General features: G+C 40.3%; 1 protein-coding gene across 4 annotated transcripts in view; it reads right to left on the reverse strand.

Annotated features, from left to right (window-relative positions):
* Positions 1-21,052, reverse strand: part of MAPK8 (mitogen-activated protein kinase 8) — a 118,003-nt gene extending 96,951 nt beyond the window's left edge. For all 4 annotated transcript variants that reach the window (XR_014326731.1, XR_014326732.1, XM_082854213.1 and 1 more), the window contains exon 1: positions 20,930-21,052. The gene's annotated coding sequence lies outside the window, so the exon portion shown is untranslated. The remainder of the gene's footprint in view (positions 1-20,929) is intronic.
* Between the last annotated feature and the right edge of the window lie 2,316 nt (positions 21,053-23,368).

The following is a 23,368-nucleotide window of genomic DNA, read 5'->3' on the forward strand; positions in this document are numbered from 1 at the left end:
TAACTTAATTTCATCTGCCTCAGTTTCCCCATCTGTAAAACGGAAGAGAGGGTAGAATAATAATCTCTACGTACAAGGTTGTTAGAAGGATTAAATGAGTGTTAATATTCATAAAGTGCTGGCATATAGTAAATATTTTTTAAAGAAAAAGTAACAAAACCCTGAAGTTAAAGTTCAAACACTTCAAAAATAAATGATGAAATAATTGTAGAAATGCAGAAAAGCCAAATCGAATCATTTAGAATACTGTATACTCAACTTTCTAGCTTCTTAAAATGGTATAGCAATGTGGTGTTCAATTATATCTGAATACAGCAGGAGTCCAAACTGCTGAAGTACAAATCACTTTCAGGGACTTCATAGAAGAGTATGGCTCTATGTAACTTGAAGTGTCTTTATGCCCACATAAATTGAACAGAAAAATGTGCTGGTTTTGAAATAAGGAAGGTTACACCGAATACTAGCATGGACTGGAGGCCTTAGTTGTTCTGCAGACCACCAAAAAAACCAAATGGCTGATCCTGTGTGCCAAATCTGTTCAAAATGTGAATGAAAGAAATGAACAATCATATAAAATTAAGACTGAAACTAATTTCCTAAAGAAATCGAGTCTTCCAGGTTGAGTCAGGGTCTGTACAAGTTGAAACGCAGACATCTTATACTGCCAGAAAGCCAGGAAGCGCTCCATGACCAACCAGGTCAGATCAAAATGACAGAGTAGGGCTTCCCTGGTGGCACAGTGATTAAGAATTCACCTGCCAATGCAGGCGACACAGATTCGAGCCCCAGTCCGGAAAGATCCCACATGCCGTGGAGCAACTAAGCCCATGCGCCACAACTGCTGAGCATGTGCTCTAGAGCCCACAAGCCACAGCTACTAAGCCCACGTGCCACAACTACTGAAGCCCGCGCACCTAGAGCCCATGCTCTGCAACAAGAGAAGCCACAGCAATGAGAAGCCCACGCACCACAATAAAGAGTAGCCCCCACTCGATGCAACTAGAGGAAGCCCACACACCACAATGAAGATCCAACGCAGTGAAAAATAAATAAATTTTTTAAATGACAGAGTAGTCACCTTAAAAAATTCCCACTGACCAAATTTGGGACAATTTGAACATCAAAAATAAATAAATACATAATGACACCTAAAGCAAGCAGAAGAAAAGAACAATAAGAATTAGAGTAGAAATCAATAAAATTGAAAACAGGAAAATAGAGGAAAAAATCTAAGCTGTTTTTCAAAAATATGAATAAAATTGATAAATGTATAGCTAGACTAAGCAAGAAAAAAAAGAGAAGACACAAATTACCAATAAAAAGACGGATCATCACTACTAATTGCAAGAACATCAAAAGGATAATAAAGGAATATTAGGGAAAACTCTGTATCCACAAATTTGATAACTGAAACGGACCAATTCTGTGAAAGACATAAGCTACCAAAATTCACACAAAGAGAAGTAGATAATCTGAATAGGCCTAAAATTGAATCAATAGTTATTAACCTTAAACTGAAAGCACCAAGACCAAATAGCTTCACTGGTGAATTCCACCAAACATTTAAGAATTAAAAAAAAAAAAAAAGAAGATATCAATTCTCTACAATCTCTTCCAGAAAACAGAAGTAGACGAAACACTCCCCAACTCATTTTTATGAGGGCTGCATTATTCTAATACCAAAATCAAATATATTACAAGAAAACTACAGAACAGTATCTCTTTTGAACACAGATGCAAAATTTCTCAACAAAGTATCTACAATCAAATCTAAAAATGTATAAACAGAATTCTATACCACAATGAAGGGGGCTTTATTCCAGGAATTCAAGGCTGGTTCTAAAATTTATAAATGTAACCCACCACATCAAGAGGCTGCAGAAGAAAAATTATATGATCATACCAACAGAAGAAGAAAAAGCATTTGACAAAATCTAATACCCATTTATGATAAAAGAGAACTCTCAGAAAACTAGGAATAGAATTTGAGATTATGAATTCCTCAATTTGATAAAGAATATCTATCAAAAAAAAAAAAAAAGACCTACAGTTAACATTATACTTAATGGTAGGAAACTGGATTCTTTCCCTCTAAACTCAGGAACAAGGTAAACATGTCCTCTCACCACTACTATTCAGTATCATACTGGAAGTTCTAGCTATTGCAATAAGACAACAAAAGAAATTCAAGGGTATAGAGATTGTTAAAGAAGAAATAAAATTGCTTTTGTTCGCAGATGAGATGATTATATACAGAGAAATTCCCAACGAATGGAGCAAAAAAAAAAAAAACCTCCTAGTTAATACAGTTGTTTCCGCTTGGGTATAAATTAACTTTGATACTGCTATACACCTATACATACTGGAACGGAACAATTAAGTAAATGGATGGTGTATGGTGGGAGGCATGTTTCTCACCGTTGGAGGAAATTTATGACCAATAAGGGGAGAATGCCAGAATGATTAATGTGGTAATGGATTAGAATGGAAGACAGCAAGAACTCATGTTAACTTTAATACTGACACAGATGGTTACACATAGAAACATTTATAGACATTATAGACACATATTTATATACATGTGTGTCAAGATATACATATTCATTTCTTTACTCTGCTGAGAGTTCCTAAAAGAAACCACATCCCGGAAGCAACAAGCACATCTCACCCAGATCTTTGTTTCTAATACCATTCTCCAATAAAATGAAAGTGGACTCCTTGGAGAAATGGTTGATTCTAGGTCTGGGGCAGAAAATATACAAGATAAGCTAGGAGTATCTTGTAGTGCCAGAAAGTAAGGATGTCCTCAGAAACAAATAAAAACACCCACTTTGATGGAGGTAAATCAGAGGGGCACAGGAGCCAACTGAAAGATCTCTTAATGGCCAAAGCTAGAACAATCTGAACAAAATAAAGTAGTACTGGATTATAATCCAAAATTTAAAATAAACACCTATGAATCTATACTGATATTAATGACTGAATAAATTAATAAATGGGAGAAGAGACAAATCTCTCAAGCAGCAGGATTCTAAATGATTCATGTACTCTACTCTCAAGGAGAGAGGGTATAACTCCTCATTCTTCAAGACTGCACACAGTGACTTCTTCCAAACAGTACACACACCAGGAAAGGCGTGAGGGGAGAGATCTGACAAACATAACCTCAGCCAAGTAATCAAGGTCAACATCAACAGTCATAAATTATGTTAATGGTATGTCCCCTTGATATGTGATGAAAATGTCAATTTACCTCTGTGATCTTCCCCTCCAAAACCCATAATCTTAGTCTAAAAATAAGAAAAACATCAAATTCCAATAAAGGGGCATCCTACAAAATACCTGTACAGTGCTCCTCAAAACTGTCAACATCATCAAAAAATTCAAGGAATGTCTGAGAAACTCAAAGCCAAGAAGATCCTAAGGAGACATGAAAGCTAAATGTAATGTGGTATCCTGGATGGGATACCTGGAACAGAAAAAGGTCATTAGGTAAAAGCCAAGGAAAGCTGAATAAACTATCAACTTTAGCTATTGATAATGTATCAGTATTAGTTCACTAATTATAACCAATGTACCATCCTAATGTAGGATGTTAATAACAGGAGAAACTGGGTGCAGCATATATGGGAACTCCCTATAATATGCTCTCATTTTTCCTGTAAATCTAAAGTTCCTAAAAAATAAAGTCTACTAAAAAAAGGAATAGTGACTAAATGACTACACACACCCCCGCCAAAAAAACCCAAAAATCTCTGTGATACCGAGAGAGAAAGAGAAATAAAATTGACACCTTTGGAGATAACCAGTCACCAATTTTCAGAGTTGAAATCGAGTTCAGAGTTTCAGAGTTGAAAGAATTCTCAGAGTTAAAGAGTTGATACATCAAAGGAAAATAAGCATATCCCTCATCTTTTCAGTTAGAACTGTAGTTCGATCTCAGTTGATATGGAAAAGGTTTTTTTTAACGGAAGACAGCTGGCTAATAGATCCAGAAGGATGATAAGGTTACAAAAGCACCACTTTGCAACCCCAAATTAAACAACTGGTTTAGATAAGGCTTATCAATATATGCTAAAAACATCAGGTAAAAGTCTGCTGGGAAACTGAATATTTGGAGGGAACCAAAGTATCACCTCACCAGTCAACTGCTAATTGCAAAGGCATCATGTTTATAACAGACAGATTTAGTGAATACCATCTTAACCAAATGATCACATTTCAGGTAGACAACCTAATATGATATGCCTTGTGTTATGAATCAATACAATGTACACAGAAGCAACTAAGCCAAAAAATCTAAATATAATGCAGCCTTTAGACCTAACCTTTTGTTTTTAGGAAACACAACGGTTAGGGACAGAAGTTAAATACCATAAGGAGGGCTTCCCTGGTGGCGCAGTGGTTGAGAGTCCGCCTGCCGATGCAGGGGACACGGGTTCGTGCCCCGGTGCGGGAAGATCCCACATGCCGCAGAGTGGCTAGGCCCATAAGCCATGGCCGCTGGGCCTGCGCGTCCAGAGCCTGTGCTCCGCAACGGGAGAGGCCACAACAGTGAGAGGCCCGCGTACCGCAAAGAAAAAAAAAAAAAAACCACAAGGAAACAATCAGACAAATCCAGAACGCAAGAACATTCTATAAAACGATTGGTCTGATCTCTTCCAGATGCCAATATCATGGGGGAGAAAAGTGGAGGTGGGGACAACTGTAGTAAGTTAAAAGTGACTAAAGTAACAACAATCAAATGTAATACATGAACTTTGATTGAATTCTGGCTCGAGAAAACCCACTACAAATGGACAACTAGAAAAACTTGAATACAGACTAAATATTAAGGGTTCCCCCCCGACAAATATGACATTTGTAAGAGAATGTGTTAATTTTAGGAGATGCTTTAGGGGTCAAATACAGCAAAAAAAAAAAAAGTCTCTATTAAGAGAGAAATAAATATAACGAAGTGTTAACTGTATGCAAGTGGCAATATACAGGTGTTCACTGTCCTATTCTTTCAATTTCTCTTTATGTTTGAACATCCTTAATAAAAGCTGGGAGGTGTGGAAGAATACAGTCATAAAAAAAAAAAAAGGTGATTAAGTGATCAGTTGTAAACCACCAGAAGATAGTAAGAGCAGAGTCTATGGCAGGTGTAACAAACGTGGATTTTACAGCAGTCTCCTATGACACATACACTGCATGAACATTAGCAAAGTAGGGGCATGAAAGACATGGAATCAGTTTAAGAAACAATTCCTATTCTAAAGTTTAAAATATCAACCAAAACTCTACCGATAAAAACATCTAAGACTGAACACCTCCAGTATCTTTTATTTCTTCAGAAGAAAAAAGGGACTACAAAAGAGATACTTTGCTTTTCAATTACAGTGGTTGAAGAGTGACAGAAAACTTCTGTAATTCTGAAATTTCAGAAATATACAAATGAGTTGGAGAAAAAAGAACATAAATGAACTCATGAAGACCATAAGTTAATTTACGTACATAAATACATATGAAGATAGCACACTAAATCAAAATCAGCAACATTTCATATATCATATTAATAATGGGTTTCATAGAATTAAGTCCTCTCTGCAATGCCTTACTATACTAGTGGCTGTGCTAGTATATAATGCTATAAGGCACAACCATTAAGTCCAGCCCCAAAGTCAACCCCTCCACATTTAATGACTTAGAAGGCTATCCTGGGATTTCTCTGCGGAACAAATTTTAAAATTTTACTCAACATAACTGAATAAATACTTCTCGTTGCCTCCTCCACACTATCTAGGATTCTACAGCCTTAGAACTATGACAATATCATGCCGATAAGTATGTCAGTTCTTTTTATGTGTGACTGCCCTTTCTCATTCCTGATAGACATGAAAATGTTGCCTTATCTTTCTCCCAGACTTTGCAATATTATTTTCTCTGCCAATTGTTTCCCCCCTTTTCTACTCTTAATCCTATTTCATTTCTCTAATAACTGCTATAATGTATATATAATGAATATATATTGTATATGTAAGAATACTGGTACCAAACTCTCACCCTGAGAAAAAACTAAAACCACATACAATAGAATTTCAAATAGGGAATTTTATGAGATAAGGCTTCATTATGCTAACAAATTGCTTTCCCTTTTAATGGTGAACTAGGTAATTTAGACCAGCTCTCCTACTGAGAGCAAAGAGAAAAACTGGACATCCCCTTCCCCCAGGCAAAATTAGAAAAACAAACATAAATACCTCTTTGAAGGCATCACAGTGCTAAAAAGGCAGTAAAAAAAAAAGTATGGAGGCTAAGATCGGGGACAGCAAGAAAATCTTCAGAGGTGAGCCAGACACGTGGTGGCCATTTTCTCAAGGGGCATCTGTCCATCCCATAAAGGTGGCTGACAAGCCGAGCTGAACTTTTCACAGATCTATAAGGCTGGCACAGAGCGCATGTTAAACATTAGAGGTAAGGAACCAACAAAGTATGGGGGTAGGGAAATACGGGGCTGATAACACCCCTGGTTTTATGTTGGGACCCTGAAGGGTAATATCCTAGGATTAAAGAAAAAATAAAATAGACCAGCCTTGGCAGACTCTGGAGTGCCAAGCTTTGAAACATTTTTGTCTCTGGCTGGATTAAGATGATCCTTAAACTACCTCTATAATTTTTTACATATAATGTCTTAATAAAAAGGAGGAGACTAAGACAACATGATAAAAACTTACAATAGGGCTTCCCTGGTGGCACAGTGGTTGAGAGTCCGCCTGCCGATGCAGGGGACGCGGGTTCGTACCCCGGTCCAGGAAGATCCCACATTCCGTGGAGCGGCTGGGCCTGTAAGCCATGGCCGCTGAGCCTGCACATCCGGAGCCTGTGCTCCGCAATGGGAGAGGCCACAGCAGTGAGAGGCCCGCATACCGCAAAAAAAAAAACAAACTTACAATAGCCTGCAGGAAAACACACAGGATCAAGATAATAAAGTTATCCAATACAGACATGCCTAATATATTAAAATAATTTTTTTTAACTGTGGGCCATGAAAGACTGGCCCTGTACAAAACCCTGCTTGCTAACTTCAAAATTTCAAATCATACTTCATTTCCTAATCCTTAAATTCATCTGATTAATTCTTTAGGAATTCCCACAGTTGTTCTAAACCCTCCTTTGGTCCACATACATCAAAAAAGAACACAATGCCTACTAAAGTAAAAAAAAAAATCAAGTCTTCCAATCTAAAAGGAATTCATGTGCCCACAGACAGGCCCTCTAAGCTGCCCTATTGGTACATTTCCCAAGAGGGGGCACATCCCACTAAACTGCCACCAGAGAGTGAACTGCTGCAAGGAGCCACAAGCTCAAATCAGAGATTTTCAAGCATTTTACATCACAACCCGTTACATATACACCTCTGTATATATCTATATGTAAGTACACTCAACTGAAACACAAATTTCATAAAACAATTCTTAGCTATAGTAAATAAGCAAGACAGGGTGACTGACGTAAGGATAGACATACAGATTAATGGAATAAAACTGAGAGTCCAGAAAAAAAATTTTTTTAAACAAGAATGATAAGACATTAATAAGAAAGCACAGTATAGTTGACCCTTGAACCCCCACCATGCAGTTGAAAATCTAGGTATAACTTTACAGTCAGCTCCTTTTATCCACATCCGCATCCTTGGATTCATCCAACCCTGTATCTTGTAGGGTTACATATTTATCGAAAAAATCTACACATAAGTGGACCAGTGCAGTTCAAACCCATGTTGTTCAAGGGTCAACCGTATTTTCAACAAATAGTGCCGGGACAACTACACATCCATATGCCAAAGAATGAAGTCTGATTCTTTCCTCACATCACATACAAATTAACTCAAAATGAATCACAGACATAAGAGCTAAAACTATAAAACTCTTTGAAGACGACACAGGAGTGATCTTTATTACCTTGAGTTAAGCAGTGGTTTCTAAGATACAACACCAAAAGCACAAGCAACAAAGAAAAAATGTATAAACTGGATTTCAATAAAATTAAAATATTTTATGCTGTAAATGATAACATCAAGAAACTGCAAAGACAACCACCAAAACAGAAGATATTTGTGACTCACCTGTCTGATAAGGAACTTGTATCTAGACTACATAAAGAACACTTACAACTTAATAAAAAGATAAATAACCCAATTTTTAAAATGAGCAAAGGTCTGAATGAACACTTCTCCCAAGATATACAAAGCACATGAAAATATGATCTACATCATTACCCATCAGAGAAATGGGAATCAAAACCAAATGAGATATCATTTCATATCCATTAAGGATGGCCGTTATCAAAAGACAGACAATAACAAGCATTAACAGGATGTAGAGAAACTGGAACCTTCATACCTTACTGGTGGGAATGTAAAATGGTGCAGCCACCCTGAAAAACAGTTTGGCAGTTCCTCCAAGTGTTAAACATGGAATTACCCGTATGACCAGCAACTCCCATTCTAGTGATATAACCAAGAGGACTGAAAACATACATCACACAGAAACTTGTGCATGAATGTTCACGATAATATTGCTTATTTTATTTAAGTACTATTTTTTAAATTTATTTATTTATTTATTTTACTCTTGGCCACGTCTGGTCTTAGTTGCTGCACATGGGATCTTCATTGCTGCATGTGGGATCTTTTGTTGCAGTGCGCGGGCTTCTCTCTAGTTGTGGCATGTGGGTTTTCTCTCTCTAGTTGTGACACGTGGGCTCCAGGGTGTGTGGTCTCTGTAGTTTGAAGCATGTGGTCTCTCTAGTTGAGGCACGTGGGCTTAGTTGCTCCACAGCATGTGGGATCTTAGTTCTCCGACCAGGGATCGAACCTGTGTCCCCCTGCATTGGAAGGCAGATTCTTCACCACTGGACCACCAGGGAAGTCCCCATGATAGTATTACTTATTACAGCCAAATGCCCATCAACTGAGGAGAGGATAAATAAAATGTGATATATCTGTACAAAGTAATACTATTAGACTATAGAAAGTAATGAAGTACTGATACATGCTACAAGATGAATGAACCCTGAAAACATTATGCTAAGTGAAATAAGCAGTCACAAAAGACTACATGCTACATAATGTCCAGAATAGGCAAATTTATTATAGAGACAGAAAGCAGAAGATAAGTAGTTACTTGGGACTGGGGCAGGGAGTGTGGGTGTGCACATGTGCACACGCAGGAATGGAAAATGACTGCTAATAAGCATGGAGTTTCTTTCAGGAGCGACAAAAATGTTCTAAAATTAGATTGTGGTGATTGCATTACTTCATGAATATATGAGAAAGACTGTGAACTGCATACTTGAAGTATAGGTGAACTGTAATGACGTGAATGAAATCTCAATAAAGATGTTTAAAAATTCTTATCTTAGTCCCTTATTACTTGTGATACACACTGACATTTTCTATTGCATTTCATTTAAAAATACAACACTAGTTATGATCTCTTAGATTCCTTCTATGACCCACAAATGGGTCAAGACTGGCAATTTAAGAAACACCGCCACAGAGTCATCTAACAGTTGAACTGATGGCCACCTTCTCCTACCTAGTAGCAGGATTCATACCATCACATCTCACATCCCAGAAAAAGTCCTACTCTTCCTGGTCATCTATTATTCCCCGAACTGTCATTGTCACACTGCTGTGTATATCCTCCATTTTACCCAATTCCTCATCCCCCACCCCCCAAATCCTTTACTGGACCTTCTGAAATTCCTAATTTGTGACCAGCAAGCAGCCAATTTATACTACCTTTACTATTCCTTCTCATCATCTACCTTCCCTCCAATTCTCCCATTGATTTAGGACGTCAGCAACTGGTTCACAGTATGTACCCTTACTCCTCTCACCATTTGCTGACTTTACCATTCATGCAGACTGACTGACCCCTTTAATACTTCAGCCCCTTTAATTCTTTGGTCTCCTCTTTTCCCTCTATTCCACCTCAGCAGCCCATCCCAAGGCTACCCTGGACATTATCATTGCCAGAAACTATTACAATTGTCAAATCTCTATTTCAAGCATCCCACTCTGACCACCACATTCAATCCTTCTAGTTCTCTTGCTTCATCTGACCACTACCCGCAACAATTCTAATTGAAATTTCCAATACATTGATGCTACCACTTCCTTACTATGCATCCTTACTTCGCCTCCTTTCTTGTCCATGTTAGATTTCATGATTCATCACCACTCCTCTATAAGCACTCCCTCTAAAAGCCCTCATTTCCCTCTTCCTTTTCATTTAAAAAAAATGTTCTTAATTAAAAAAATGTTATATTGAAGTACAGTTAATTTACAATATAATATTAGTTTCAGGTGTACAACACAGTGACTCAGAATTTTTACAGATCATACTCCATTAAAGGTTATTACAAGACAATGGATATAATTCCCTGTGCTATACAATATATCCTTGTTGCTTACCTATTTTACACATAGTAGTTTTTATCTCTTAAATTCCATACCCCTCTCATACCCTTCCTCCCTTCCTTCCCCCTACTGGTAACCACTAATTTGTTTTCTATATCTGTAAGTCTGTTTCTGTTTTGCTATAGACATTCATTTGTTTTCCTTTTTAGATTCCACATATAAGTGATATCATACAGTATTTGACTTCCTCTTTCTGACTTATTTCACTAGCACAATATTCTCTAGGTCCATCCACGCTGCTGCAAACGGCAGAATTCCACTCTTTCATACTGACCTAGTTTTATGTGTCAACTTGGCTGGGCTACAGTCCTGTTATTCAATCAAACACTAATCTAAGTGTTGCTGTGAAGGTACTGTAGATGTGGTTAAAGTCCACAGTTGACTTTAAGTTGATTACCCTCAATAATGTTGGTGCACCTCATCCACTAGCTGAAAGGTCTTAAGAGCACAACTGAGGTTTTCCTAAGGAAGACAAAATTTTGCTTCAAGACTGCAGCATCAGCTCCTGTCCAAGGGATTCTTGCCAGCCTGCCCTACAGATTTCTGACTTGTCAGCCCCCATAAATGGGTAAGCAAATGCCTTGAAATTTCTTCATATACACATACATACAATTATATCTCCTACTGATTTCGTTTCTCGAGAGAACTGTGACACCTGGCAAAACCTCACTCCAGAGGAATTGAACCATCTGCCTTACCTGTGCTTGTATCTAACCACATAAATAATGCTGGGGGGGAGGGTAATCTCAAAACCAGGCTCACTGATATCACTTTAAATTCAAGACTTCTAACCATTAAATGAATAATCAATACTTCTTAGCAAACTAATTCAAAGACTCCCATCCTCCTCTGGCCATACCAATCTCAGTGAGAAAACAGAAACCATGAGAGAAGATGAAAGCCAAGAGAATAAGCCTTCATCTTCCAGCCACCAAACTCCCTTGGAAGAACACACAGCTTTTTTGCATTCCCTCCTATCTGATGGAAGACCTCTCTCTTACAAAGGCCAACCTCTCTATTTGTGCTCTCCATCTCCTTTCCTGCATATTCTCCTTTTTACTAACTGGACCGCATATTTTTCTTACCTACCAAACCACATCTCTGTTCCACTTCATAGACGTATTAGAGAAATAACATTTGCAAATTTTCATATAATCTGGAATTAGGGAAAGACTTGCTAACCATGGCATATAATTTAGAAGTCAGTAAAGACTGGTAAGCTTAACTACTAAGGAAAAAAAACAAAAACAACAGCATGACAAAACCATCATAAGCAAATTTAAAAGGCAAATGGTAAATTGGAAAAAATATTTCCAAAAAATAGCACAGAGCTATTTCCCTATAAAAATAAATCCTACAGGGCTTCCCTGGTGGCACAGTAGTTAAGAATTTGCCTGCCAATGTAGGGGACACAGGTTCGAGCCCTAGTCTGGGAAGATCCCACATGCAGCGGAGCAACTAAGCCTGTGTGCCACAACTACTGAGCCTGCTCTCTAGAGCCCACAAGCCACAACTACTGAAGGCCACATGCCTAGAGCCCGTGCTCCGCAACAAGGGAAGCCACTGCATTGAGAAGCCCACGCACCCCAACGAAGAGTAGCCCCCGCTCGCATCAACTAGAGAAAGCCCATGTGCAGCAACAAAGATCCAACACAGCCAAAAATAAATAAATAAAATTTAAAAAAAAAAGAATCCTACAAATCTAAGAGAATGAGTAACAAAGCAATTAAAAAATAGGCAAGGATATAGATAGTTCACAATAAAAATACCAATAGTCCTTAAAAGACGAAAGATGTTTAACCTCACTCATACTGGCAATGAAGAAAGAAGCAGGCATCCTCACACAGGGCTGGTGGAATGTGTAGAAGTGAAACAACCTCTACAGATGGCCCTTCGATAATATCTATCAAAATTATAAATGCACATACACTCTGACCTAGCAATTCCACTTCTGGAGGTGTATCCCACACATGTCTATACAAGTGTGAAATTATGTATGCACAAGGTAATCCACGGCACCATGGCTTTTGATAGCAAAAGACTGAAAACAACCTAAATGTACCTCAAAAAAGGTCTACCTAAATATATGTTACACCTGTAACCTGTATGATGTACGATGACCTGTATGATGTATGATGACCTGTATGGCCTGTATGATGGTGTTACTGACTGAATTTTTGAATCTTCCCCGAATTCTTACGTTGAAGCCCTAACCCCTAGGTAATAACCTAGGTAATCAGGTTTACAAGGTCAATCAATCAGGTCATGAGGATGGGGCCCCCATAATGGGATTAGTGTTGTAAAACGAGGAAGAGAGAGTAGAGCACTCCTTCTTCATGTGAGGACACAGTGAGAAGGTGACATCTGAAAGCCAGGAAGAGTCCTCACCAGGAACCAAATCTCTTGGCACCTTTATCTTGAACTTCCCAGCCTCTAGAACTGTGAGAAATAAATGTCAGTTCTTTAAACCACCCAGCCTATGGTATTTTGTTATAGCAGCCCAAGCTAAGAAAAATGGTATACCATGAAGGTGTTAAAAAAAAAAAAGGATAAGCATGATGTTTATGTACTGATAGGACTAATAAGAAATCACCTATAAGCTAGACAGTTAAGTTAAAAACAAAAGATGAAGGGTATGTGCATGGTATGCATCTTACATAAAAAATGGGGGAGGCAGAGGACGTATATATGTAAGATACATAATCCCTCACTGGCAATTCCAAAATCCATAAACCTCTGAGAAATACAAGCTTCTTATAAGTTTAGTACAAACCTATTTGGTGTCAAGCCTGACCAAAAATTCCATAAGACTATTTATAATTTTTATTTATCCTTACTATACTATTTATGCTTTCAATTCAGAAATATTAATGTGTTTGATTATGGGATGCTACACTACCTCCCACTAGGGATTTTGGATAATATAGCAGACACACTATATTACCTTTTCACAGTCCTCCCTCACCGCCCCCCCCCCCAAAAAAAACCCCAAACCTTAATTCTGAAATACATCTGGACCAAAGGTTTTGGAAAGGAATTATATACCTGTATATTTATCTGCACACACATAAACGATCTTTGGAAGGATTCACAGGAAACCTAACACTGTTTCCACGCAAGGGAATGGGGTGGCTGGGCTGCACACGGTGGAAAGGAAACTTTTTACTGTATATCTACTTAAATCTTTGGAATTCTGAATCAAAGTGATTATACTACTTAGTCAAAAGATAAATAAAATGTAGATAAACTAAAATCACTAAGACCTCTAAATTCTCAACAGTAACAGACAAAGCCAGACGCTTTGGTTTTTGTTTTGACTGAAAAGTGACCCTGAAGTCACAGGGAGATCTATACAGTGGTGGTTTTCCTTTGTCTCACTTTTGGTTGACCCAAATGGCATTTGAGAGGGAATCACCCTCTCAGGAGCAAGGCAGGGAATGGTGGGTTTCCACTCTCATTAATAGCTTTTAGGAAATAGCAATCTCCTGATGTTTTTGATGCCTCATGCCAAGCAAGGCAGGTGTGCTTGACTGTTTTTCTTTTCTAGTGTCCCCAGAAATATGATGGGGTTCAGGTCTCCCAGCAACAGGAAGCAGTGAAGCCCACACTTCTCAATATCAGAGAAAGGCTTAAGAAAGTACTCCTACCATAAATCTGGGCTTCCCTGCTGGCGCAGTGGTTGAGAGTTCGCCTGCCGTTGCAGGGGACACGGGTTCGTGCCCTGGTCCGGGAAGATCCCACATGCCACGGAGCGGCTGGGCCCGTGCACCATGGCCGCTGAGCCTGTGCGTCCGGAGCCTGTGCTCCGCAACGGGAGAGGCCACAACACTGAGAGGCCCGCGCACCGCAAAAAAAAAAAGAAAGTACTCCTACCATAAATCTAACCTTCAGTCTTCAGAGCTTCAATACAGTTGAGTTGGAGGACTCCAGTTAACATTTCACTAGCATCTTTTCTACTCCCTATCTTCATACTTTTCATTTACTTATTTTGATGTCCTGTTGTGTTCCAAAATGGATGAGGTGACTATAAGGTTTGCCTTTTCTTCTGATTTAGATTTTGACTAATCTGTACCACACTCTCAACTTTAACCAGAAATCAAGAGAGAAGACATCTCACTTTTTGTGGTTTATCTAGTCAGTATATTTTAAAAGGCAGGGCTAGAGATGTATGGTTCAAAAGTCCCCAAATGCCCCAACATCCAGCTCTCAGGCTTGATGCCTAAGAAATTCCCAATGAAATGCCTAACAATACTTTCTTGTATTAGGACATAAATGGCACTTATGTTTGTTCTTGTCTCCCGTCAAGTTATACTCATTGAACATAGAGACTGACTTCGACTTCCTGTGGCCCCTACATCACTTAATACCTGGTTTGGTATAGAGTGGCTTCTCAATAAATGCTGCCTGTGCAAACCCAGCATCACCTCATAGTTGCTGCCGGCAAGGAGGAGTAAGAAATTCGATGTACCAATATAACCACAGAAATACTACACAGAAAACTGAGAAAAACATAGAAAAGAAAGATAATATTTCCAGATGCTACTTAATAACCTCTAAAAAATGGTTAATGAACTGTTGTGGTTACCCAATCTCCACAAATCTGAAATTTTCACACAGAGTCAAAGATTTCAGTAAGATTAAACTTAAAAGATGGGGCTTCCCTGGTGGCGCAGTGGTTGAGAGTCCGCCTGCCGATGCAGGGGACACGGGTTCGTGCCCCGGTCCGGGAAGATCCCACATGCCGCGGACCGGCTGGGCCCGTGAGCTATGGCCGCTGAGCCTGCGCATCCGGAGCCTGTGCTCCGCAACGGGAGAGGCCACAACAGTGAGAGGCCTGCGTACCGCAAAAAAAAAAAAAAAAAAAAAAAAAAAAATTAAAAGATGAACAGTGTTCACAGCTCCTGGATTCCCATTCCTTTAGAGATCTGTCAAAATAAACCTATGAAAGCTTAAGCAATTCTCTGCAGTGGGAGAGGTAAACGTGGCAAAACTTTGTGTTAGAGAATGTGGCAAATTTTCCCTTTAATATTCCTTTGGGAACATTTCCAAATTTTAAGGCAGAGAGGATTACTGATCCAAATGTTAAATCATTTCAGTCAATTCAGATTAGGTGACACAATCAAATTTTAAATAAACCCCCAGAGATGCAGAGGGGAAAAAAAAACTGGTATATTCTGGAGAATTTGAATGTATACTGTACATCAAATTGGTTTTAAATTTACTTGGCATTTTGCATTTGTTCCAAGTTAAAAATAATTAGTGATAATAATAGCTAAAACTTCCTTAATACTTAAATCTAGTGTTCCAGGTACTGTAGCTGCAGTACCTAATTTAATCCTCATAGCCCTATGAGACTATGTGCTATTATTATTTTCATTTGACAGATAATAAAACAGGCTGAAAGATGTTACAAAACCTGAACTAGCCTACGCCATACAGTTAATTAAATTTGGAGCATGGATTGTAACTCAGGGCTGACTCTATAACATCCATGCTAGCAGCCACTATTAAGTTTGGGCACCTTAACTTTCTAAAGAATTGGCAGATTTTAACCAAACCTGATGCATTTACAAAGGGTAAGAGGAGACGTAGGCATATATTTACACTATATTTGCTGTATTGTCATACAACCCAACACCCCGAAAAAGAATGGCAGTTAATAAGTCCTCTAAAAGGCCTTATACACATACACACCCACATATAATTTTAAAAATTGAATTTCAATAAAATCTAGCCTGCCCAGAGACTGGGGGTAGGCTTGTGTTCATTTGTGAAAAGCCCTCTCATAATCTTTTAAAAGAACATAAATTCACTGTTTAGATATGCCTTAAGTTTATCCCTGACCATAAGCTTAAGGCTAATAAACTCCTCACTTTCACATTTTCCCCTAAGTATCTGAAAGCATGATGTCTCATTAGTAAGCATGGTGCTGTGGAATGAGTAAAAGCTTTTTATTTGATTTTTAAGAATAGATATTACAGAAAATATTTGATTCAATAATTTTCTCTGTTTCTGTTTCCTTTTGTAATCACAAAGGTCTAACTTTCATTGCTATTCTTTTTTTTTTTTTTTTTTTTTTTTGCGGTACGCGGGCCTCTCACTGTTGTGGCCTCTCCCGTTGCGGAGCCTGTGCTCCGGACACACAGGCTCAGTGGCCATGGCTCACGGGCCCAGCCGCTCCGCAGCATGTGGGATCTTCCCGGACTGGGGCACAAACCCGTGTCCCTTGCATCGGCAGGCGGACTCTCAACCACTGCGCCACCAGGGAAGCCCTCATTGCTATTCTTGACATGGCATTCTGGTATCACCCAAGAAGGACTCTTTTTGTCCCCATATATTTTCTGAAGAACCACCTATCTGAGGAACAACCCTTCTATTAAAAAAAAAAAAAAAGAGTTCCAACAGCCTCAGTTTACACTTCTAGCCACTTGTCCACAACTCTAGAGCTTGCTGATGACAAAGTCCAGATGACAGAACTGAGAAGTGAACCTAGGTCTGATTCCTGGACAGGTCTATTTCCACCTACTTCCCTGATTGATAGGATAGCTTATTTTAATACTCCTGTCACCTTTTACGTAGTAAAGTTTCTTGACTCAGAACTCATTTCTGAAATCAAAACTCAAGTTAATCTGCATTAGAGCAAGAAGACAGAGCTGTAAATGTTCATGTAAAGAACTCATGACTAAAACAATAAGCTTCATAGCTCACAGATATAGGCAAATGACATATATCTAAAGTTATGTAGCTATAATGACTTCCTTGAACTACATGAATCAGAAAAGACTACTATCCATACCACCGACTTGACCAGAGACCTCTAGAGAGCTGGCATCTAAGTATCAGACATTATTTTATACACATGCGACAAAGCATCTCAATTATCTAGATGACTCAAATATGTCAAAACTCAACTCACTGACAAAGACATGAAGAATGGGGCATCTATTAAACAAGCTCTTAATTGCCACTAGAAAGTTTGTGACTAGTCATGTAATAAATTACTTCAAGTTGTTTCACTGAGCATTGAGTATCATCACAAGGTTATTTCCATAATATTAGGTATTGAGCAAACAGTTAAGATTATAACTTCATTAATTTTGGTAGAATTCATTCTTAAACTAATTTCTTTCCAACTGGCCTTTCTCCCAGGATATAAAGGAATACGAAGGATATAGTTTCCTACTCTGCCAGGACACTTAAAGGGAGCCCTTTTCAAATTCATTACTGGAATATACTTACTAACAGAATCAGTGCTATCTCTTCCTTTAAAGATAATATAGAGTGAGATGGGGAGTGACTGCTAATAAGTATGGGGTTTACTGAAAAAGCTGTTATTTTTTAAAACCAACAGAATTTATAAAACAAAGCAAAAAAAAAAACTATGGTTTGACACATGTATAGCCTGACAGTGAGGATTTGTATCAGTAACCCTTACTGGAATCTGACATAGGTAAAGCAGTAAAGTTTAGTATCTCAAGACTTTCATCCCTTATCTTAACAAAGTACCATTTTATTTCTTTATTTGTACTCTAAATCAGAGAATAATAAGCTCATCTCAAATTCTTTCATATCCAAAGCAAATGCTAAAACGTATTAAGTGGGAAAGAGATGTAATATAGATAAATTAATATTATTTTGAGTATTAGACCCATATGCCTCACCAATAGTATTAGTACAAGGAAAAATTTAAAATTAAACATTTCTAATAAAACTGAAAAAAAAAAACTTTTAGGCAATGTGTTTCCTTTGTTCTAACTTATCCACTTAAAAAGGAGTATTCAGGGCTTCCCTGGTGGCGCAGTGGTTGAGAATCTGCCTGCTAATGCAGGGGACACGGGTTCGTGCCCTGGTCTGGGAGGATCCCACATGCCGCGGAGCAACTAAGCCCGTGAGCCACAACTACTGAGCCTGCGCGTCTGGAGCCTGTGCTCCGCAACAAGAGAGGCCGCTCTCTAGTAGGTCTGTGTCTTTATTCCTGTCTTACCCCTAGGTTCTTCATGACATTTTTTTTTTCTTAAATTCCATATACATGTGTTAGCATACGGTATTTGTCTTTCTCTTTCTGATTTACTTCACTCTGTATGACAGACTCTAGGTCTATCCACCTCATTACAAATAGCTCAACAGACTTGAGGATATGGGGAGGGGGAAGGGTGAGCTGTGACAAAGCAAGAGAGAGGCATGGACATATAAACACTACCAAACGTAAGGTAGATAGCTAGTGGGAAGCAGCCGCATAGCACAGGGAGATCAGCTTGGTGCTTTGTGACCACCTAGAGGGGTGGGATAGGGAGGGTGGGAGGGAGGGAGACGCAAGAGGGAAGAGATATAGGAACATATGTATAACTGATTCACTTTGTTATAAAGCAGAAACTAACACACCATTGTAAAGCAATTATACCTCAATAAAGATGTTAAAAAAAATAAAGTACGATCAACACACACACAAAAAAAAAAACAAGAAAGGACGCGATAGTGAGTGGCCCCCGCTTGCCACAACTAGAGAAAGCCCTCGCACAGAAACGAAGACCCAACACAGCAAAAATAAATAAATTAATAAACTCCTACCCCCAACATCTTAAAAAATAAATAAATAAATAAAATAAAAAGGAGTACTCAGAAACTTTTCAAGTAATATTCACAAAAGGATAAATGCAATCATTTTAGACCCTGTTGAAATATCACTCTGTGTGTGTCTGTGTGTGCATACATATCACACACAGACACACACACATACTAAAAAAATATTTTAGACAAGGTTTAATTTTAGGATAGCCAATCGTTTAGAAGTGATAGGAAAAAAAACATTAATACTGAAGTGATTCAAAAGCCCCTACTGTCGGGACAGATAATATATATGAACTGATCATTTAGCCATCTGGAAGTGACAGTTTGCAGGAGGCTTCCAAAACTTTACAGAGAACATTAAACATTTTTTGTTAAGGCTTCAGTTTAGATATTATCGATTATAAAGAGCTTTTCATCAATCTGATTTTTATTGAACACTTACTATATTCCAGGCTAGGTGCTAGAGACACAGATGCAAGACAGGTCTGTCCTCAAGGAAGGCACATTTTGATTGCTTGTTTATGTCAGATACAGCACTAAACATGTTAACTGACAGCATATGACCTCCTAGGCTTAACCCACAGCAGGGGATTCTGAAGTAAACGTTACAAGTGACTGTAAGGAAATACATAAAAGCTGTTGTACATTTAGACCAAATCTAACTCTACTTCCTAACATGTATAACATTACGCTAGAAGTTCCAGATATACTAGTAAAAAATAGTAAAATGACCCAAAGTATTAACTATACCTTCTTTAACACATATCACTTATACAATCGTCTCATTTAAAGGTACATCTATTATATTTCAAAGTATCTTCTTCCATTAAAGGATATTTCTCTTTACCCTCAAACTCTCATCTGGGTACAACACTGAACAGTTGCTGAATGAATGAATGAAATAAACAGATGTTCTAATTACCGAGGAAGTACTTGCTAGATGCTTATCTCAAAACACAATGGACTGACAGACCAGAATTCTACTGTAAAGATCACTGAATTGCAGAGGCAAAAATAGTAACCACTGGACATTGTCTGTTACCATGCAGTCAACGTGTTAAATTCACAGTAAATATATGACGGGAAACTTTCAGAAATTAAAATGAAAAGTGTTCATCACAGTACTTTAAAACAGATTTGGCTCCCATCGAAGGACTGGGAACTCAAGTCCAAGACAAAGAGAAGGGAGGGTGGGGTGAAAAAGTCAAAAGGTCACCACCGAATGACCCTCAAGAGAAATGCGCGCTGACCACTGAAGCTCGCGCCGAGCTTGACGGACACCTCCTGCCCAAGCTACGGGCCCGGGCTCTTCCTCGCAGCCCGGAGCTGAAGGCCACCCCAGCCTCCTTCGCCGCCGCCGCCTGCGTTCGCCCAGAATATCAGCACAAAGAAACCACCGAGAAACAAAACACTGTCCCCGTGGGCGCCGGGCAGGCGTCGGGACCGGGCCACCGGAGCGCTCTCTGCGGCTGCCCGCCGCCGGAGGAGGTAGCCGGGGCGGAGCGGGCCGCCTAGGCGCCTCCGTCCGGACCTTCGTCGAAGTGTTTCAGAACTTGCCACCCACCTCCCGCTCCATTTTCCCCTCCCGACGTGGACGCGGGACCCGCGCTCCGCGCGAGGAGGGCGCGCGAGGACCCACGGGCGGAGCTGGGGCGGGGGTCGGCCGGGACGCGCCTGGGTCCAGCAGCCCCACGCCCACTGGCCGGCCCCCGCCACCCCAGCTGCTATTGTTCCCGCGCCGCCCCCGCCGGCCGCGCGCCCCCCGCCCGCCGCGCGCTCCCGCCCCCACTCCCGGGAGGGGGTCAAGGCTGAGGAGAGGCGGTGGCGGGAGCACAATAACAAACACGGCGGGGCCGCCGGCCGCCCCGGCCCTGCGGCACTGACCGCACTCACCCGGCAGCGCAACGAATGGCGACAGGAAAGCCCGGCGGCGGGAACCGGCGCCGTCTTGGAGGTCGCCGTGGCCGTTAGCCAGCGCTGCTCGCGGCTCCACGCTCCGGGCCGCGTCGTCCGGCCTCGGCCCCTCCGCTGAGTAACAGGGACGCGGGCCGTCACCGCGCACGCCCGCTTACGTCATCGCGCAGAGCCCCGCCTCCGCGCTTCACGAGAGCCCCCACGGGGCGGAGCAGCCCCGGGGCCCGGATTTCGGGGGCGGAGCCCGAAGCCCAGGGGCGGGGCTACTGCAGGGGGCCGGGAGGACTTGCGGAGGTCACCTGGAGGTGGAGCTGCGGGGAGAGCCTTCGAGAGCGTCTGAGAGCAGATTGTGAGGGGCGTGGCGGGAAGATGGAGGGGGTGGAGACTTGCTCCTGGCACGTGGCGGCGTGTGACCTGAGCCCCCGGCATCTGTACGGGGGCAGTACCCTAGTCCCAGCCAAAGCCTCACGGGCTCCTCGCCCCAGGGTTTGACGGTCAGGTGCGATGGAGGCAGACCCGCCCCGGCATCAGGCACTTCGGCCCGGGCTCACACCTGAGAGACGAAAACCTCTCTACCATGACTAACAATACGTTACATTCTGAGAACACCTGCTTCGGGCCCAGCAATCCTTAAGCAAATATTAGCCACTTGGAAAAAGCTGCCTCCTGTTTTCTCCAAATCCACTTCCTACAAAAGTCCATGCACTACCCTATTTGTCTCTGGGCCCTACAAAGCATGTATATGTTAGTTACAGAAGTGACAAATTGGCAAGCCCTTAAATATCTGACGAGTGGAAAGATGTCTAAATCACATACATGCTTGCAATAGAATACATTTTAGCAATTTAAATGCCATGTGTTCAAGGGATTCTGAACCACACAGGAAAATGTTCATCATACATCGCTAAGAGAAAGAAGCAAGTCTATATACAGAATGATCCTACTTATATAAATACTATATATACATTGAAAAAACCTGGAAAGAACCATGGCAAATTATTTTAACAGTAGTTCATCACTGGACTGTGAATTGTTCTCTTTTATATTTTGAGTATTTTTCCATGGTTTCCAAATTATGTTCATAATCAGAAAAAAGTATATTACTTTAATCATGAATAATACATATTTGTTGAATAAATGAATTAATTCAGGTAGACTACTTCCATGTCATGTTGGGCTGACCTGTTTCTAGTGATTCTGAAATGAAACATAAATGTGAGTGTTCATTTCTTCATTCTCTCCCTAATTCCTCCCTCTCTCTCAGACTTCTTTATTTGCTTCCTTTATTTCTCAAATAAATATTTATTACATGCCCACTCTGTGCCAGATACTGAGCTAACACTGGCAATAGGATGGAGCTTACAGACTTAATCACTGTAATATAGAAATAATAACAGTAAACCAATGCAAAATGATCCCTGCATTATAATAGAAATTGATATGGATACACAGTATTATGGAACCAACTGATAGAATTAATAATGCCTAGAAAGTCTTCCTTGAGGAACTGCCTCTTGAACTGAGAATAAATTCAACTAGGCAAAAAATATTTCGGACAGAGGTAACTTAGTGTGCAAGGGTTATATGATGACAGGGAGCATGGTTAGTTGGAGAAATTGAGGAAAAGACCAGTGCTGCTTGAAAAGCAAGGAGGAAGGAGCTATGAGATGAAGTTTGGAATATTGGAAAAGGACCAAACCTAGTGCAGCCATACTACTCATGTTGAAAATCTTGTCTTTATCCTAAGTGCAATGGGAAGCACCTGACATGCTTCAGCAAAGCGGGTAGCATGGTCAGAATGGCATCTTGAAAAGATTCCTTGTTAGAAGGAGGCCAGGTTGACATAGGAGTAGTCTAGATGGCAGATGGTGTAGGCTTGGTCTAGGGTGATGGTCATGGAAACAGTAAGAGGAAGGTTCTGAGCGCCCTTTAGGAGATCCAGTGCATAGGACTTGGTGATGGATTAAGTGGGCAGTGAAGGAAAGGGAGTCATCAAGGAAAAGTCATGTTTCTTGCATGTGGCCAAAAGTGGATGTGGGTGCTGGTTCACTGAGATGGGAATCTTGGAAGAGGACGGGATTGAGTGGAAGGATTGCGAGAGCAGATAGCTTAAAGGCTTCTGATCTGCACAAAAGAGAGGCCAAGTTGACAGTCGGGTATATAGAGCTGGGCTCAGGTGGATAAGAGAAGAATCATTGACAGATTGTGATTACTTGCACCCTTGGGTGTGGATGAGTTCGCCTAGGCCTGAGGGAAGGATGGTGCTGAGCAAGAAGAAAAGAGGGCCAAGAGCCAGGTTTAAGGAACTTCAGCATTAAATGGATACAACAAAAGATGAGCCTGAGAAGGAGCTGCCAGGAGGTAGATGGAAAACCAGGTGAGAGTGATTCAAGAAGGAGTGATCAATAATATCAAAAA

The sequence above is a fragment of the Leucopleurus acutus genome (assembly GCF_964270905.1).
Source record: "Leucopleurus acutus genome assembly, chromosome: 14".
Classification (NCBI taxonomy): domain Eukaryota; kingdom Metazoa; phylum Chordata; class Mammalia; order Artiodactyla; family Delphinidae; genus Leucopleurus; species Leucopleurus acutus.